We start from the raw sequence: 16,609 nt of genomic DNA on the forward strand, positions 1-16,609 counted from the left end.
TGGACTCTGGAGTCTCCTAATCTTCCTTGAACTCACAATCTTTAAGAAACACTCACCCAGCTCCGTCTGGTGGCTGGCCTGTCTGCAGATTAAGATCACGTGATTGCCCTTCTTCTGGTTAATTTCCACCTCCTGGACTCGCAAGTGGCTCTCAAGAAGTTCTCAGAGATATTGTCTGCCTATACAGACCTCAGGTGAAACAGGTCCTAAAAAACATGCTCTGGGTTCTTCTCCGGACCTTTTCTAGCTTCTATGATGTCTAGGAATTTACTCATTTGTCTTATAAAACTTCTTCCTTGAAGAGGGTGTTATTTGTGCAATGACTTCTTTTTTCTGAGAGAGAGAGAGAAAGAGAGAGAGAGAGAGAGAGTCTTTTAGTGACTCCCCCTTCTCTTGAGCCAATTAGCCTAGTGGAAGAAACCACTCATCCTATAACCACATCTTACTTTGTAAATTTTTTATTATCTTTATGCATTGCCTAGAGACAGGCAGAAAGGAGAGATAGAAAGAAAGAGAGACATCTGCAGCTCAGCTTCACCACTCGCAAAGCTTTTCCCTTGCAGGTGAAGGACCAGGGGCTCGACCTGGGTCCTTGTACTTTTTGGCATGCTCTCTCAACCAGGTGTACCACCACCCACCTGCCCCCTCAAGACCACATCTTTGTGGTAGAAATATCAACAGAAGCCCAGAGAGAGAAGTAGAGGCTTTCAGCTGTAGATTGGTAAGGTAGTTGAAGACTGCCTCCACCTGGGTGGAATGTTGCTGGGGGTTGTGGTAGTTCCTGATTTGTCAGGACACTAAGTACATACACAAAACAAATAAAAATGAAACAGTGTTTCTGCTTCCACAGAAGGAAAAACTGAGCAGACAGTCAAGAGACTGGGTCTGGAGAGGGCTGTGTAGAGCATGTCTCCTCCAAATGCTATTGAAGCAAGAAACAGGTCTGTGAACCACTTGGTGTGTTCTGCAATAACCAGTCTATTATGACCACCACCCAGGGAGTCCCTTCAACTACTTTGCCATCCTCTTTAAGTTCCATCAAACTCTTGGTTTTCCATCTACTGTTTTTTTTTTTTATTCTATTCTACTTTTATTTATTTTATTTTATTATTTTGCCATCAGGTTTATCACTGGAACTTAGTGCCATCACTCTTAATCCACCATTCCTGGTGGCCATTTTTTCTTTTCTTCATCTTTATTTTCCCCCCTCTATTTTAATGCAACATAGAGGGTTTGAGAGGGGAGGAGGGAGATAGGAAAGTTGAGAAAGAAGAGCAGAAAAGGAAACTCAAAGCAGAATCTGACTGTGTCTGGAGTATTGCACTAAAGTAAAAATTTCTGGGTGGAAGTTGAGGGTAGATGTTCAGCTTCACTATGTGAGTGTGTGTGTGTGTGTGTGTGTGTGCGTGTGTGTGTGTGTGTATGTGTGTTTGTGTGTGGGGGGGTACACAGACCTTTGGTGGCTGGAATGGTGTTAATACACAATCCTATGAAGTTATAGTCTCACAAACCATATTATTAGAGAGAGAGAGAAAGGAAGACACCTGCAGGACTGCTTCACTACTCTTTAAGTGTTCTCTCTGTGGCTGGGGAGCAGAGTGAACTTGTGTCCTTGCTCATGGTAAACTGTATGCTTTAACTGGGTGCACCATCACTCTGACCCTCCATCTACCATTTTTGACACTTTCTGTAAGCCTCCAGATGAATCCCACTGCCATGCTAGCGTGGGGGTGCCTATTCCTGGGCCTGTACTCTCTGAGTTGGAGAGAACTCGACTGGAGGTAGCCTGGGCTGCTACTCACTCAGCAATGCAAGGGAGATGACTCAGGAACAGACGCATGGTGGAGAGACAATGCAACGTATTAGGGAGCCCAGGCTTTTTAATGGGCAGACCTGGAAGTGGCAAGTCAGAAACGGAAATTGTGAGGAAAGGGGCGGAGAAAGGCAAAAGGGGGCTGGGAAGGTAGAAACTTCCTTAGCAACTGTTGCAAGGGTTTTAACTGGTAGGATTACTATTACCCTGCAGGCAGGGAGGATCTTGAGGGTAGAAAGAAGATAGATCAAAGGAATGGAATGGGTGGGGATTTTTGGCAAAACAATGATTATGTAGATAGGCCATAGTATCAGGAAAGCAGGGTGGAACAGGGGGAGCTGTCTTAATGCTTTGTGAGGATCCTCACAATTTCCCAACATCTCCCCCTTCCTTTTTATCTAATAGCAATAGTATCAGGAATGCAGGGTGCTTTGTGAGGCAGGGAGTCTGATAAGATGGGGCAAACCTTTGGGGTTACACCTGTTCCTCCTTGCTCAACCTCTTGATAGAGAGAGACTGACAGGATAGATGCACTCCTCAGGTCAAACCCTGCCAAGCTCAACCACATCCTCATAATTTCCCAACATCCCACCACTCCTGACTCTCTAAGGACTGGAGGGAAAAGGGGGTGGCGATACCTAAAGTAGAACTTCCATTTTGGAAGACATTTTCCAATGTATGGATCAGCCTGCCAACATCCATGTCCAGAAGAGAAGCAATTACAGAAGCCAGAACTGCCACCATCTATCTGCTCCTGAAAAAGAATTTTGGCCCATACCCCAAGAGGGATTAATTATAAGGGAAGATGACTACAGGACTCTGAATCCCCATTCCACCAGGACCCCAAGCATCTATCACCAAGGAATCTTGCTTTATGTCATCACTGCACAATGGGTGCATCTGGAAGACGCCAGAGGAAGTCAGACACTGTTTCTATTATCTGAGAGAGAAGAAGACAAAAGAAAGGACTCTTGGAAGTAATAACAGGTGTAGGTGTGACTTAGAAAGGAAGTAAAGGCAGGACTGTAGAAAAATGTAGTAAAGGCAGGACTGTAGAAAAATGTGTGTGTGTGTGTGTGTGTGTGTGTAGGGAGGGAGAGAGAGAGAGAAAGAAAGGTAAGCAGTGATAGATATAAAAGTCAGCTTGTATCTGTGACCTTGGGAGAACTACTGCAGTGTCCAAATAAGGGGATGTGGACACAGTCTCTGATGGTGGGAATGGTGTGGAATTATACCTTTATTACCTTATAATATCACAAATCAATATTAAATCATTAATGAAATATCACATAAAAAAGGAAACACATCTCCAAAATATATTTCAAGTGCCATTCTGAACACAACTTCAGATTTTAGTAAGAAATGTCCTTAAAAAAAAAAAAGATGATGAGAAAACGCAACTCAGGAAAATGATTAAAAATTCCACAAAATGCATCTTGTATGACTAAGCAATCATCACTTTTGGGGATACAATCTAGCCCACCTGGAAACTGTTAAGTCCCCATTTAGCAATACAATCCAGCAGTTAAATAGCTTGGCAGTTACTATGGAAATGTGCCCAATCCAGGTGGGTTGGCACTGTGTGTAGGGGGATTGCAAGGGAAGATGTTCTGGAGATCACTTGAGAAAGGGATGGATGCCTCATTCTTGCATATGAATGACTCAGTCACCTTCAATTGTCAGAGGTTCAACTGGGGCTTTTTTTTTTTTAAGTAAAATCTCTCCCCCCTCCTCCCTGGTCAAACAATTGGAGAGAATTATCTTATTGCTCCATACTCCTTTGATGGAACAATGTGGAAAGACTGAGGGATGCAGAGAGAAGAAAGGGAGATGCAGAGGAGAACAGAATATGAGGGAGCAGGAAAGGAGAGAGAAGTGATGTTGTGAAAATAGAAATACACGTCATCTCAAAAGTCGACTGAATTTGAATTTTTACCTTTTCCTCAAAAAGCGAGGAGACTATTTCTTGTCACTTGTCAGTGGTGTGTCTTAGACCGCTGTCACCTGTGGGGTTTTTGACTTAAGTCTTGCTGAAATACCTCCTCTCTCTCTGTCTGCTGTGAGGAGAACTGCCAATTTGGAAGGATCCCTGTCAAGTGCAGTATTGTGTTGTGTTAGCAGCAGCATGCTTACTGTGCTAAGCATTGAGATTTAAAACACAATTTTTCTGTAGGGACCATTTCTGGGGGTGGGGGTTCTATTCAGGATATTTTTTTTCTTACTTCTCTAAGTTTCACTCAGAAACATGAAGTGCAACCTTGTTTCTACACTGTTGGGTGACCCTGAGATTGGTTTTCAAGTGGGTGTAGGCAGGTTATCCATACCAACAAACAATTCTCAGACAGTATTCACATATCCACAAATTTAGCTTAATTCTGACATATTGTACTGGGAGATAGTATCAGGTTGCAAGGGTTAAAAATCTCAGTCTGCCAAGACTGCTTCACACCTCAGATGTTGGCTGCAAGCCCAGGCTGCCACTTGGGCTTCTGACCAACCAGTTATAGAGGAGAGATTCCCAGGATCCCCCCTACATTTCAGGTGTCTATCATTGCAATCTGTGCTTCTGACCAAGTGGCATCAAAGATCCCCAGCATACCCTCCTCAGGCTTGGTTAATTTTCTAAAATGATACACAGAAATCAGGAAAAAAACATATGCAATCTCTAGATAGCTAATTGATTACAAAGGATATAATAGTGGAATAGCCATATGGAAAGGCATAAAGGACAAAGTAGGTGTGGAAGATATGGACTTCCACATCTGATCTGAGATCTTTCTGAAGGCTCTTCTTTCAGTCTATGAGGAAGGGTTCATGACATAGGCACGATTCATTAGCCTACCGGTCCCTACCAAGTGAGAGCAAACTTCAGACCCTCACTGATGATCTGCCGTGGAATGGGAGGGGTGGAACAGGGAGTTCTGGTGAGTTTGTTTCCCTGGCAAACCACTCTCCATCCTCTGGTGTTTTCCAAAAGTTAACTTCAGTAACATCACAAGAAACGTACATCTTCATCATTTCTTATACTTAGAAAAGCACCAAACATCTAATAACTGTGAGCCAAAACTATAAGGGAAGAGAAAAATGTACATGACTGTATGTGTAGTGTGTATTTTTGTATATTGAACATTTGATGAAAACAAAATCTATGCATTTTTAATAATTTTATTTGTTATTAATAATATGTTGGAATCTATATATATTTTTTTACATTTCTTCTAAGTCGCATCATACAACTACATACCTAATTGAAAATAAAAAAGGTTCTAGATCGTAGTGTTATCCTACGGTGAGATGAAAAGGGAGAAGAATTTGTTCAGTTGCTTCAGTTTTTCTTGGCAGAAATACCTTTGGATTTATATTTCATCACCACTAGAGTGGTGATATTTAACAAGATCAAGACTTGGGTGTGGGCCTGGGTTAGTGAGACAAAGAGTTGACTTGCTTGTTTTTGCTGTGGATTGTTCAGATCTGCCTGCTAATAGACAAAGATGGCCCCACTCATCTACCTGGTCCAGTTCAATAAGGTTGAAGTTCTTACATGGGATCCAGGGGCCAATATCCCACAGGGATAAAAAAAAAAAATTGCACATTGACATGGAGTGTCCTTTCTACGTTTATTTTGGAATATCAATCAGTAGAAGCCAAGTGGTGGTATACCTGGCTAAGCTCACATAGTAGGAAGCACAAGAACCCATTCAAGGATTGGGGTTCAAGCCCCTCGCCCTTGTCCATGGGGGAGGGGCTTCACAAGTACTGGAACAGGTCTGCAGGTGTCTATCTTTATTTTTCAGTTTCTATCTCCTCCTCATCCTCCTCTCTCAATTTCTCTCTGTCTTGTCCAATGAGATGGAAAAAATGGCCACCAGGAGCAGTGGGTTTATGAGCCCCAATGTTAACCCTGGAGGAAAAAGGAAAAAAAAAAGAATCTGAACCAACATACATACATATAACTGGTAAAAAATAAATTAAAAGTGTTGGTATGCTTCTAATTCTGCTTCTAAAAACCTCTTCTGTTTCATTTGGTTTAATCCCCCCTGCTTAACACTATTCTATTTACATAACTAAGCACCAGCATGCCTGCATGGCATTGGTTTAATCACTGGTTCATGATGTCTTTTTGCTCCGCCCCCTCTTGTAGTACACCCTGATTTGTACCAGTCACTTTTCGCTCCACCCTCTCTGCGTCACATCCTGTTTCTGCCCTACTTGGAAGTATATATAGGATTGTGTTTTTAGTTTAGTTAGTTTTTAGTTTAGTGTTGTTTTCGATGGGTTATATTGTTTTTGCCGGGCTGGCTTCACGGGTGGGTAACAGACGACTAGGGACTCATGGTTGAGCTGTAGGCAGTATCTCTTTATTCATGCAGGATGCAGTACAATCTAAGCCAAGCTAAGCTAAACGCAAGGTACTGTAAAACTCACAATGCTGTCATTATATATACTTGCTAAGTAGGGTGGAAACAGGATGTAACATAGAGAGGGTGGAGAGAAAAGTGACTGGTGACAATCAGAGTGTGACAAGGAGAGGATCAGGGTGTGACAAGGAGAGGGGGTGGAGCAAAAACATATCATGAAACAGTGGGGATTGAACCAATGCCCTGGAGGGAGGGTGGTGCTTGTTAACAGTGGTTATGTAAATAGAATGAAGTGGTTATGTAAATAGAATAGTGTTAAGCAGGGGGGATTTAAACCAAATGAAACAGAAGGGGTATCATGCATACCAACAGTTTAGTTTTAGCATAGCTTGGTTTAGATTGTGCTGCATTCTGCATGAATAAAGAGATACTGCGTACAACCCAGCCATGAGTCCCGGGTCATCTGTCTCCGCTCGCGAAGCCAGCCTGACAAAAATGAAGAAGGAGAAGGAGAAGGAGAAGAAGAAGAAAGGAAGAAAGGAAGGAAGGGAGAAAAAAAGAAAGAAAAGTATAGATTCTGGGTTTTTGTCAAATAGCTTATCTCATTATTGCCCAAGAAGCTCATTGCTGAGCTTTCTATAATTTTGTGTTGCTTAGTCCCAAAGATCATCAACACTTTCTCTGGAGAAACACCAATTTGTTTAGTAAGGGAGGCAACTTCTCTCCAGGCAGTACTTTACCTCTTGAAGAGAAAACCTTTCCAAAGCTCCAAATACCTCACCCTGTGAAAACATGGTGCTTCAATTACTATAATGATAAATAATAGAAAAGTGGGGAGGGGTGGCAGACGGTGGTGCACCCAGTCAATAACACACATTGCACTGCTCAACAACCCAAGTTCAAGCCCCTGCTCCCCACCTGCAGGGGGAAAGCCTCACAAGTGGTGAAGCAGGGCTGCAGGTGTCTCTCTGTGTCTTTCCCTCTATCTCTTCCTCCCCTCTCAAGTTCTCTCTGTCTCTATCCAATAATAAATAACTAAAAGTATTTAAATAAAGTGTATATGAAAAACGCTGCCTTCAGATTCAGACACACTCAAGTTTTATTCGTGACATTGATTTTAAACTGGGGAGTGAAGGAAGTTACTTGATGTCTATCTATAAGGCTCTATTCTTTTGTCTCTGTAGTGGGGGTAATAGTAGCCTCATAGGGATTTTTTGGTGTTTAGATGTACCCATCCATGGCACGTACTAAGAAACAATGGAAAGATGCTTCTGTGTATTAGATTTTGTGAAATCATTTCCACATGCAAGAACTTGTTCTTAAGGTTCTGGCTTTTATTTTATCAGGGAAATAATTATTTATATGACAAGTCACTAATAGGATTGCTGTACAGACACCTATAGTGAAAGGTGGAGAAACTGTACCCATCTGACAAGACTTTGACTCTACTACATTGTACTCACTCCTCCATAGTCTGTTCCTCTGGCCCCCAGGGAATGAAAATGTGCAGACTGAGCTCTCCAGGAAGAAGGCTCTGTGAGATAGCTTAGTGTCTAGGAGCAGCTGGAGTCTCCAGAGAAATAAACGGGCCCTGGTAGATAAAGATGTTGTGTGTCTCTGACACAATTAGTCTTAGTATGTGTTCTCAACTCAGCACCTCTGTATCACTGGGAAGTTTTGAGAAATGCAAAGCCACTAGCATCACCTTGATAATGTGCTTTCCTTTGCATATGTATATTCCGGGTTCCAGTCCAGCCCCATCTTCCTGAAGGAAGCTGCAGTATTGGTTCAGTATTAGTGCCTTTTTTGTTGTTCTTGTAATTATTGTTTTTACTGATGTGGTCATTGAATAGGACAGAGAGAAATGGAGAGAGGAGGGGAAGACAGAGAGGGGAGAGAAAGATAAACACCTGCAGACCTGCTTCACCGCCTGTGAAGGGATTCCCCAGCTGGTGGGGAGCCAGGGGCTGGAACCTGGATTCTTAAGCCCGTCCTTGCGCTTTGTGCCACCTGCTCTTAACCCACGGTGCTACTGCCTGGCTCCTATTAGTGTCTTTCTTTCTTTACCTCTGTCTCTACCATTCTGTCTGAATAAGACCTCGAGTTAGAAACTCTTTGAGTGTGATCTGGAGTCTATATTTCATCAAATTCTCAATGTTTCTCAAGTTTAGGAAACATGACATTTGGGCAGGGGTAAATAGCATAAGTTATACAAAGAGGCTCTCATGACTGAGGCTCCAAGGTCCCAGGTTCAATCCCTCACACCACCATCAGCTAGAGCTGAGCAATGCTCTGCTAATAAAAAGAAAAGAAAATAAATAAATAAAAGAAAAGAAACATGACATTAGTGTACAAATAAAACTCCTGAAAATTATCTGACATTTCTGCTAATAGTCTTTTCCTTCAGTTTTTTTAGCTTCTTTTTAAATGTATTTTATTGATATCATTCTTAATTTTTTTTTTTATAAAAAGGAAACACCAACAAAAACTATAAGATAAGAGGGGTACAACTCCACACAATACCCACCATCAGAGCTCCGTATCCCATCCCCTCCCCTGATAGCTTCCCTATTCTTTATCCCTCTGGGAGTATGGACCGAGGGTCATTGTGGGATGCAGAAAGTGGAAGGTCTGGCTTCTGTAATTGCTTCCCCACTGAACATGGACATTGACAGGTTGATCCATACTCCCAGCTTATCTTTCCCTAGTGGGGCAGGGCTCTGGGGAAACAGGGCTGCAGGACACATTGGTGGAGTCATCTGTCCAGGGAAGTCCAGTTGACATCATGTTAGCATCTGCAACCTGGTGGCCGAGTAATGAGGCTGAAGGGTTGACATTCCATGCCTTACATCTCTGGACACGGTCTGATGTGAAGCATGCTGAGGTGGTACTCGGTGTGTTGATTAGTTTGGGATCAGCAGATGCAATATCATTTGGTATGAATTGAGAGAAACATACAGGAAAGTGAGCCCCACCCTAGAGGTTCTATGACTGGGGGAAATATAGGCTCTATAGAGGAAGTAGGAGGTTCTTGCTGTTTTAGGGTTTAACAAGGCAATAGATAGTTATTGCTATAATCAGATTATTTGGCAATTGGGTTAACTTTGAAAATCCCTTTGTTAGGATTTGCTGTATAATACCCAACATCACCATAATTTATGTCCTTGTGTTGTATGCTTTACATTGGGTTGTTCTAGTTCTCCCCCGCCAAGAAATTGGATCAGTCCTGCTAGTTTCACGGGCCCTAGGAACCCCGAGAGAGTGCCAGAGTTCCAGAGTTCAAGAGTTGGAGAGTTGCAGAGTTCGAGAGTGCTTGGCGCTGCCGCAGGGGAAAGAGGCAGCAGAGTTCTGTTTGGTGATTAGTTTGGTGTAGTTTATGAATCCTTGTTCCTGTATAAAGAAATACAGCTTCCCTGCCCAGCCGTATGTCTCTGGTCGTCTCTGTTACCCGCCCGTGAAGCTAGCCTGGCCATCTGGAGCCTCCAAAATTTTAACAACAAATGGCGCCCACGTGGACCTGACCTGCGCATCTCTCAGATAAGTAAAGACATTTTGGCTACCTATGTACTATGGCCTTCTCTTCTGCTTGTGAAGAGATCTCCAAAGGCCTCTGCTCTTTCTTCACGAGACTGTTTTGCTGTTTATGGAACATTTATCTCTGGACCACTCTGTGGTTTCCACTCGCTCGGGTGAACTCAGAACAGCCAGCGGGAATAGCCAGCGGGCGGGAGGCGAGGCGCGGAGCTGCTGTTTCCACCTGGTTAAACAGCCAGCCAGCCGGCTGCGCCCAGACAACCCCGCGCACCGTGCCCGCATCTCCGCAGCCCCGCAACCCACAGGAGCCCGATGCCAGCACGCAGGAGCCCGATGTCAACACGCAGGAGCCCAATGCCAGCACGCAGGCCAACCCACAGGAGCCGGCTCTCCACCGCGTGGCGCAGGGCACTAGACGTGTGATCCCTCCACGCTGCTCAGCCACTGTGAGCAGGGCAGCAGACATGACAGGGCCATGGGGTAGGGCGGCGGTGGCCTATCCTGGCCGCCACCCCTGGGCACCTAGGCCCACGCCTTCTACAAGGCTGGCCTGCCCGCCCTCTTGCTATGAATTCTGGAACGATCCCAGACTTCCTGGACCCCCGGGCTCCCTGCCAAAACTGGGCACACGAGATCTCCAGCTGCCGGTCCGGTCTGAAGGCAGACAAACTGGAGTACACAGAGATTCGTGCAGAGATCGCAACCTGCAATTCCTAGAAGTGAAGCTGCCCAAGAGACCACCACTGGACAACGCACCCCCCAACAACTAAGACAGTACATATCTAAATTCGTGTTTGAAATGACATGTCTTCGTAACAAAGGTTTCTCTCCTTGTGTATTAATGACCATGTTTATGTGTATGTTTAAAGTTTGGTAAACAGTAACTTTAAGGCTAAATTCTTACTAGTCAAAGTGAAATGAAAAAGGTTTTCAACGTAATTCTCATAAAGATAAAATTAACTTACATTTAAAGTCTGAGGTAAAAATTAGTTAACAATCAATATATTTTAACTAAGTTGGTCTAAACAAAAGGTTAAATAGACTTGTTGATATGTAAAACTCTCCATTACCTTCTATATTAGAAATGGTAGATTGCACAATGGCTATGCTAATTATTCTCATGCCTGAGGTTTCCTTTCCTGCGCACACCTAGGGTGTGTCTCCATCTTTAATGGGTGTAACAAAAGGTTAAAAAGACGTTGTTGATATGTAAAAGTCTCAAATTCCTTCTCTATTAGAAATGTTAGATTGTGCTTGGTTATGCTAATAACAAGTTTTGTTTCATAGTAAGTAAATTGCAACCAGCTGCCTTTGGGACTCTAGGCCATTCCCCACCCCCATACAAATGTCCGTCAAGACAAGTATGCCCCCCAGAGGCAAGAAATGTTTTTTTTAAGCTGATAAAGTTTTGCCCACAGAGGCAAAATATATATATATATATGGCCCCCTCAGGCCTTCCCTTGGCAGCACACTGGTTCTTGTTACTTGCTTACATGTTTCTCCATGTTTGTGCCAGTTTCCTTTTTAAAAATGCCTGTATGATATATGTTTCTGTTCACATCACACCCTTGATACTGTACTCATTTAGTTAAAAAGAAAAGGGGGAATTATTGTATGCTTTACATTGGGTTGTTCTAGTTCTCCCCCGCTGAGAAAATTGGATAAGTCCTGCTAGTTTCACGGGCCCGCTTGGCCCCGCCCCTAGGAACCCCGAGAGAGTGCCAGAGTTCCAGAGTTCGAGAGTTGGAGAGTTGCAGAGTTCGAGAGTGCTTGGTGCTGCCGCAGGGGAAAGAGGCAGCAGAGTTCTGTTTGGTGATTAGTTTGGTTTAGTTTATGAATCGTTGTTCCTGTATAAAGAAATACAGCTTCCCTGCCCAGCCGTATGTCTCTGGTCGTCTCTGTTACCCGCCCGTGAAGCTAGCCCGGCCAGCTGGAGCCTCCGAATTTTAACAACAAATCACCATAATTTATGTCCTTGGACATTATTTATATATAGCTGTGTCTTAGAGAGTAATGTCACTGGTTGTTTCTGTTCTCCCTGGTCTAAGCTTTTAGGAGAGTCAACATTTCAAAGACTCAGTCTATATTCTGTGCATTAAAAAGTTTGCCCTGCCTATCCTCATCCACTGGACTCTGCCCTCTCCAGGCCACTGTCTCTCAGATGTTAGCATCAAGGTTTCACATTGAAAGGGAGGGTTCCTCAACTGATGACGGTTTCATTACCTCCTCTCAGCACCAATGGTAAAATTTTGTTGGTTTTATTGTTTATAATTTGATGCTATCTGGAAACAAACTTTGCAACAGACCAAATATTTTATTGACAGTTCAAAAAGCCATGTATTCAAATCTCATTCTCCATGACTTACTAAAAGAATTCCATTGACTAAATTCCAATTCATGTTTAAATATTATTTTTATCTACAAAAATGGAAGTGACATATCTGTATCACATCACACTTTGATTAGTTAGATCAAATAGATTATATTTAAGAACATTTAAAACGTTAAGCACACACAGTATTAAACTCTAGGTCCTGCACAAAGTACTAAGCACAAGGATCTGTGCAAGGATCTGGGTTTGAGTCCCTAGCTCCCCACCTCCGGGGTGGAGGGGGATTTTCACAAGCAATGAAGCCGGTCTGCAGGTGTCTGTCTCTGTCCTCAAGCTCCCAAAAGCCTTTTTTTTTTCATTTTATTGGATAAGACAGAGAGAAATTGAGAGCTTGAGGAACTAAGAACTATCTAGAGGTTGACCTTGAGTCCTCTCTCTCTCTCTCTCTCTCTCTCTTCCTCTTTCCTTCCCTCCCTCCTACCACTAGGGGGTTATCTCTAGGAAACTGACTCTATTAGCACTACTAATCTACTGTTCCCATTTTCTATTTCTTTCTTTCTCTCCTTCCTTCCTTTTTTTTTTTTTTTGGTCTACTTTTTAATTGGATAAAGCAGAGAGAAATTGAGAGGGAAAGGAAAGATAGAATGGGAGAAAACATAAGAGAAATACTTGCAGACCTGTTTCACTGCTTGTGAAGCTTCCCCCCTTGCAGATGGAAGCAGGAGTTGGAACCAGGGTACCTTCCTATGGTAATATGTGCACTTCAACCAGGTGGGCCACTGCCCGGCCCTCACCACCTCTCTCCAGGGGTACCTCCAGCCACTGAAGTCCTGGTGGAGCTCCTGTTATATTGTTCTGTTTCCCACAGCAACAGCCATAGCAGTGTTTTGTGACTGGATGACACATTAGGATTACCTGGTGTTAATTTTTAATTTTAAAAAGTGCTGAACCTAGATCAATTAAGGTACAATTACTGAGATGAGACCCAAACATAAGTATCTGTTACATTCTCCATATGAACCAGTGTTATGAATCTCTGTTTTTGAAGCTAACTTGGCTTCTCTTTTCTTCTCCTTAGCCCTTTTTCATATCTTACTTAATTTTTTTTGTAGGGGTGATTTCCACACAGGGCTCTTTGTCTAATTTTTAAATTTTTATTTATAAAAAGGAAACACTGACAAACCATAGGATAAGAGGGGTACAACTCCACACAATTCCCACCACCAGAACTCCATACCCCATCCCCTCCCGAGATAGATTTCTATTCTTTTTTAATATTAATTTATTTATTCCCTTTTGTTGCCCTTGTTTTTATTGTAGTAGTTAATATTATTATTATTGATGTCATTGTTGTTAGATAGGACAGAGAGAAATAGAGAGAGGAGGGGGAGACAAAGAGGGGGAGAGAAAGATAGACACCTGCAGACCCGCTTCACTGCTTGTGATGCAATTCCCCTGCAGGTGGGGATCCGGGGGCTCAAACTGGGATCCTTACCTGGTCCTTGTGCTTTACGCCACCTGCACTTAACTCGCTGCACTATTGCCCAACTCCCAGCTTCCTATTCGTTAAACCTCTGGGAGTATCCAGGGTCATTGTGGGGTGCAGAAGGTGGAAGGTCTGGCTTCTGTAATTGCTTCCTCACTGAATATGGGCATTGGCAGGTCGATCCATACTCCCAGCCTGTTTCTCACTTTCTCTGTGGAGCAGGGCTCTGGGGAAGCAGAGCTCCAGGACACATTGGTGGGGTCATCTGCCCAGGGAAGTCTGCTTGGCATCATGGTAGAATCTGGGACCTGGTGGCTGAAAAAACAGTTAACATATAAAGCCAAATAAGTTGCTGACTAATCATGAACCTAAAAGCTGGAATAGTGCAGATGAAGATTTGGGGGGGTCTCCATTTTGAAGATAGCTAGTAGGCATATTTTAGTTATTATATTCCAAAGGACCCATGACTATACTGTTTGTTTGTTTGTTTTTTTCTGAGTCTGACATCTGATTTGCAGATGGAGTCAAGTTATTGTCTGGGGAGATAATGTCATGGCTGGGAAAAAGACCATAAAGCTGCATCAGGGAAAAGAGTAGCTCCCAAATATGGGAAAGGTGTATAAATATTGTTGACTATAAACCCCATTTATTTGATGTGACTTGGGGCCCATATTCAGCTTAGGACCCTTGTGATCTCTGCATCCCTATAGATCTGAGCTCACATTCTATGGTCATGAGTAGGAATGTTCCAAGCTGCCCCAATATCAGGACACATCTTCCTCAGGTGGAACACAGAATATGTTGTCCAGCCTCTCTTTGGAGGATGGAACATTCTCTACTGTTGTTGACCCACATTGAGGGCAAGGTCCTATGTGGGTTCACAAAGGGGTCTATTGTGTTCTTGATGGAGATGACCTGTATTAATGGAGAGAGGGATCTATTCAAGGTCTAGGCCCATCATGTCTGTTTGGGAATCTCAGAATTCCCAACTAGGGCCCCAGCTGATGGGGTGGCCTGATAGTGACTAAAGTCATAGTTAAGGTATGCCTGTGTCCTGCCCTTATTCAGCTTTTGCAGCACTTTGATAATGTTAGCTTTGGAGTGACTGAGGGAAGTATAAAAGGAAGTAGGTAAGGAGGGTATTTAAGTCTAAGTAGAATCTATTTCATTAAGAACTTTATGGTGTTGTTTAGGTCTTTCTACTTGCTTGCTGCATATATTGACTTACTGCAGAATATTGTGTACTTTTGCTTTCAGGTATATATTTTGCACTAATTTATGGATACATAAATACATGGGACCTGGTCTATATCTAGGTTTTGGGACTCTGTTAGGAAGTGAACCACCCAAAATGGAATTAGAGAATCCTATGAGTAAGGAAAGGTCTCACCCGAGTAATGAGGGTGAAGGGTTGGCACTCCATGCCTGGCATCTCTTGACACAGTCTGAAGTGAAGCTTGCCGAGGTGGTACTCATTGCATTGATTAGGTTAGGATCAGCAGATCATATCTTACTTTCTATCCTGCCTCAATCACTCTCATTCATTTTTCCACTTTGCTCTTAAAAAGAAGATTGAGAACTTACTACTTGAAAAGTCATGTTATTTCTTTTCCTGTACTATTCTTATGCAACAGTGCAACAAGCCAGTGCAAATATAGAGGTTTAAAATCATGCCATCAGCTTCAGTCCCTTGCCCCAACATAAATCAGAGTTGAGCAGTACTCTGATAAAAAGCAAAATAACAACAACAAAAAAGTGCCCTTTATGGGCTCTGATAGATAGTTCTGTAGTGTAGTACAATGTGAATGGCTTTCTTACTCATGATCTTGCAAGGCTGAAATAGAAGTGGTGACCAGGCTCAATTCTCTCTGAGAGGTTAGGGGTCAACAGGTAGTGTGTGCAATCTACTTCCAAGTGCATTCACAGTGTTGGATGAATTCAGTTCCTTGGAGTTATAGGACTGTAGTTCTAGCTTCCGTTCCCTTGCTGGTTGTCAACTAGGGACTACACCCAGTACCTAAATGTCAATCACATTCCTTACTACTTAGTGCCCTCCATCTTCAAGCCAGAAATGGCGGATTGATTCACTACTGTGTTTCATATCTATAATTTCTTCTGCAGTCATCTAGAGAAAACTCTACTTTTAAAGTAATAACTTGATTAGATCAGGAAACTTGTGTCTTAAAGTCATCTCCCTATCTTAAAAATACATTTGCAAAGCTCTCTTCAGATCAACACCTACATCCACATTTGATTGACTAACTGGGAGAAGGTCCCTATGAACATGGAACATAAAGTTCATTTTAGAATCCTTTTCCCAGGGAGTTGGGCAGTAGCACAGTGGGTTAAGCACATGTGGCACAAAGCACAAGGACTGGCTCAAGGATCCTGGTTCAAACCCATAGCTCCCCACCTGCAGGAGAGTAGCTTTACAGGTGGTGAAGCGGGTCTGCAGGTGTCTATCTTTCTCTTTCCCTGTCTGTCTTCCCCTCCTCTCTCCATTTCTCTCTGTCCTAACAATGACATAATAACAGCAATAATAACTACAACAACAATAAAAAAAAACAAGGGCAATGAAAGGGAAAATAAATAATTATAAAAAATTCTTTGCACACATTTCCAACCTGTATGGAAAAAATTAAGAAATCCATGGAAAGCAATAGCTGATAGGAACATGAACAAAAAAAAAATAGAGGTCATACTAATGAACTATTTAAAAAAATAATATATTTCAGAAAATGTATACAAAGGGATTAGAATAGACTTCCTAGAGGAGGTGACACTTTAATCTTTTCACACATTAAACAATTATTTATTAAATACCTTTTAAATTTTTAAAAAATATTTATTTATTTATTTTGCATAGTGACAGAGAGAAATCATGAGAGGAGGGGAAATAGTGTGGGAGAGAGAGACAGAGAGACACCTGCAGGCCTACATGAAGCTTTCCCCCTACAGGTAGGGAGCAGCGGCTTGAACCCAGATCCTTGCACACAATAGTGTGCACATTTAACCAGGTGCACCACTGCCCGGCCCCCTAAATACCTTTTGTGTCCCAGGTACTGTACTAAGTTTTGAGAGTTGAA

The sequence above is a fragment of the Erinaceus europaeus genome, chromosome 13, assembly GCF_950295315.1.
Source record: "Erinaceus europaeus chromosome 13, mEriEur2.1, whole genome shotgun sequence".
In the NCBI taxonomy this organism is placed as follows: domain Eukaryota; kingdom Metazoa; phylum Chordata; class Mammalia; order Eulipotyphla; family Erinaceidae; genus Erinaceus; species Erinaceus europaeus.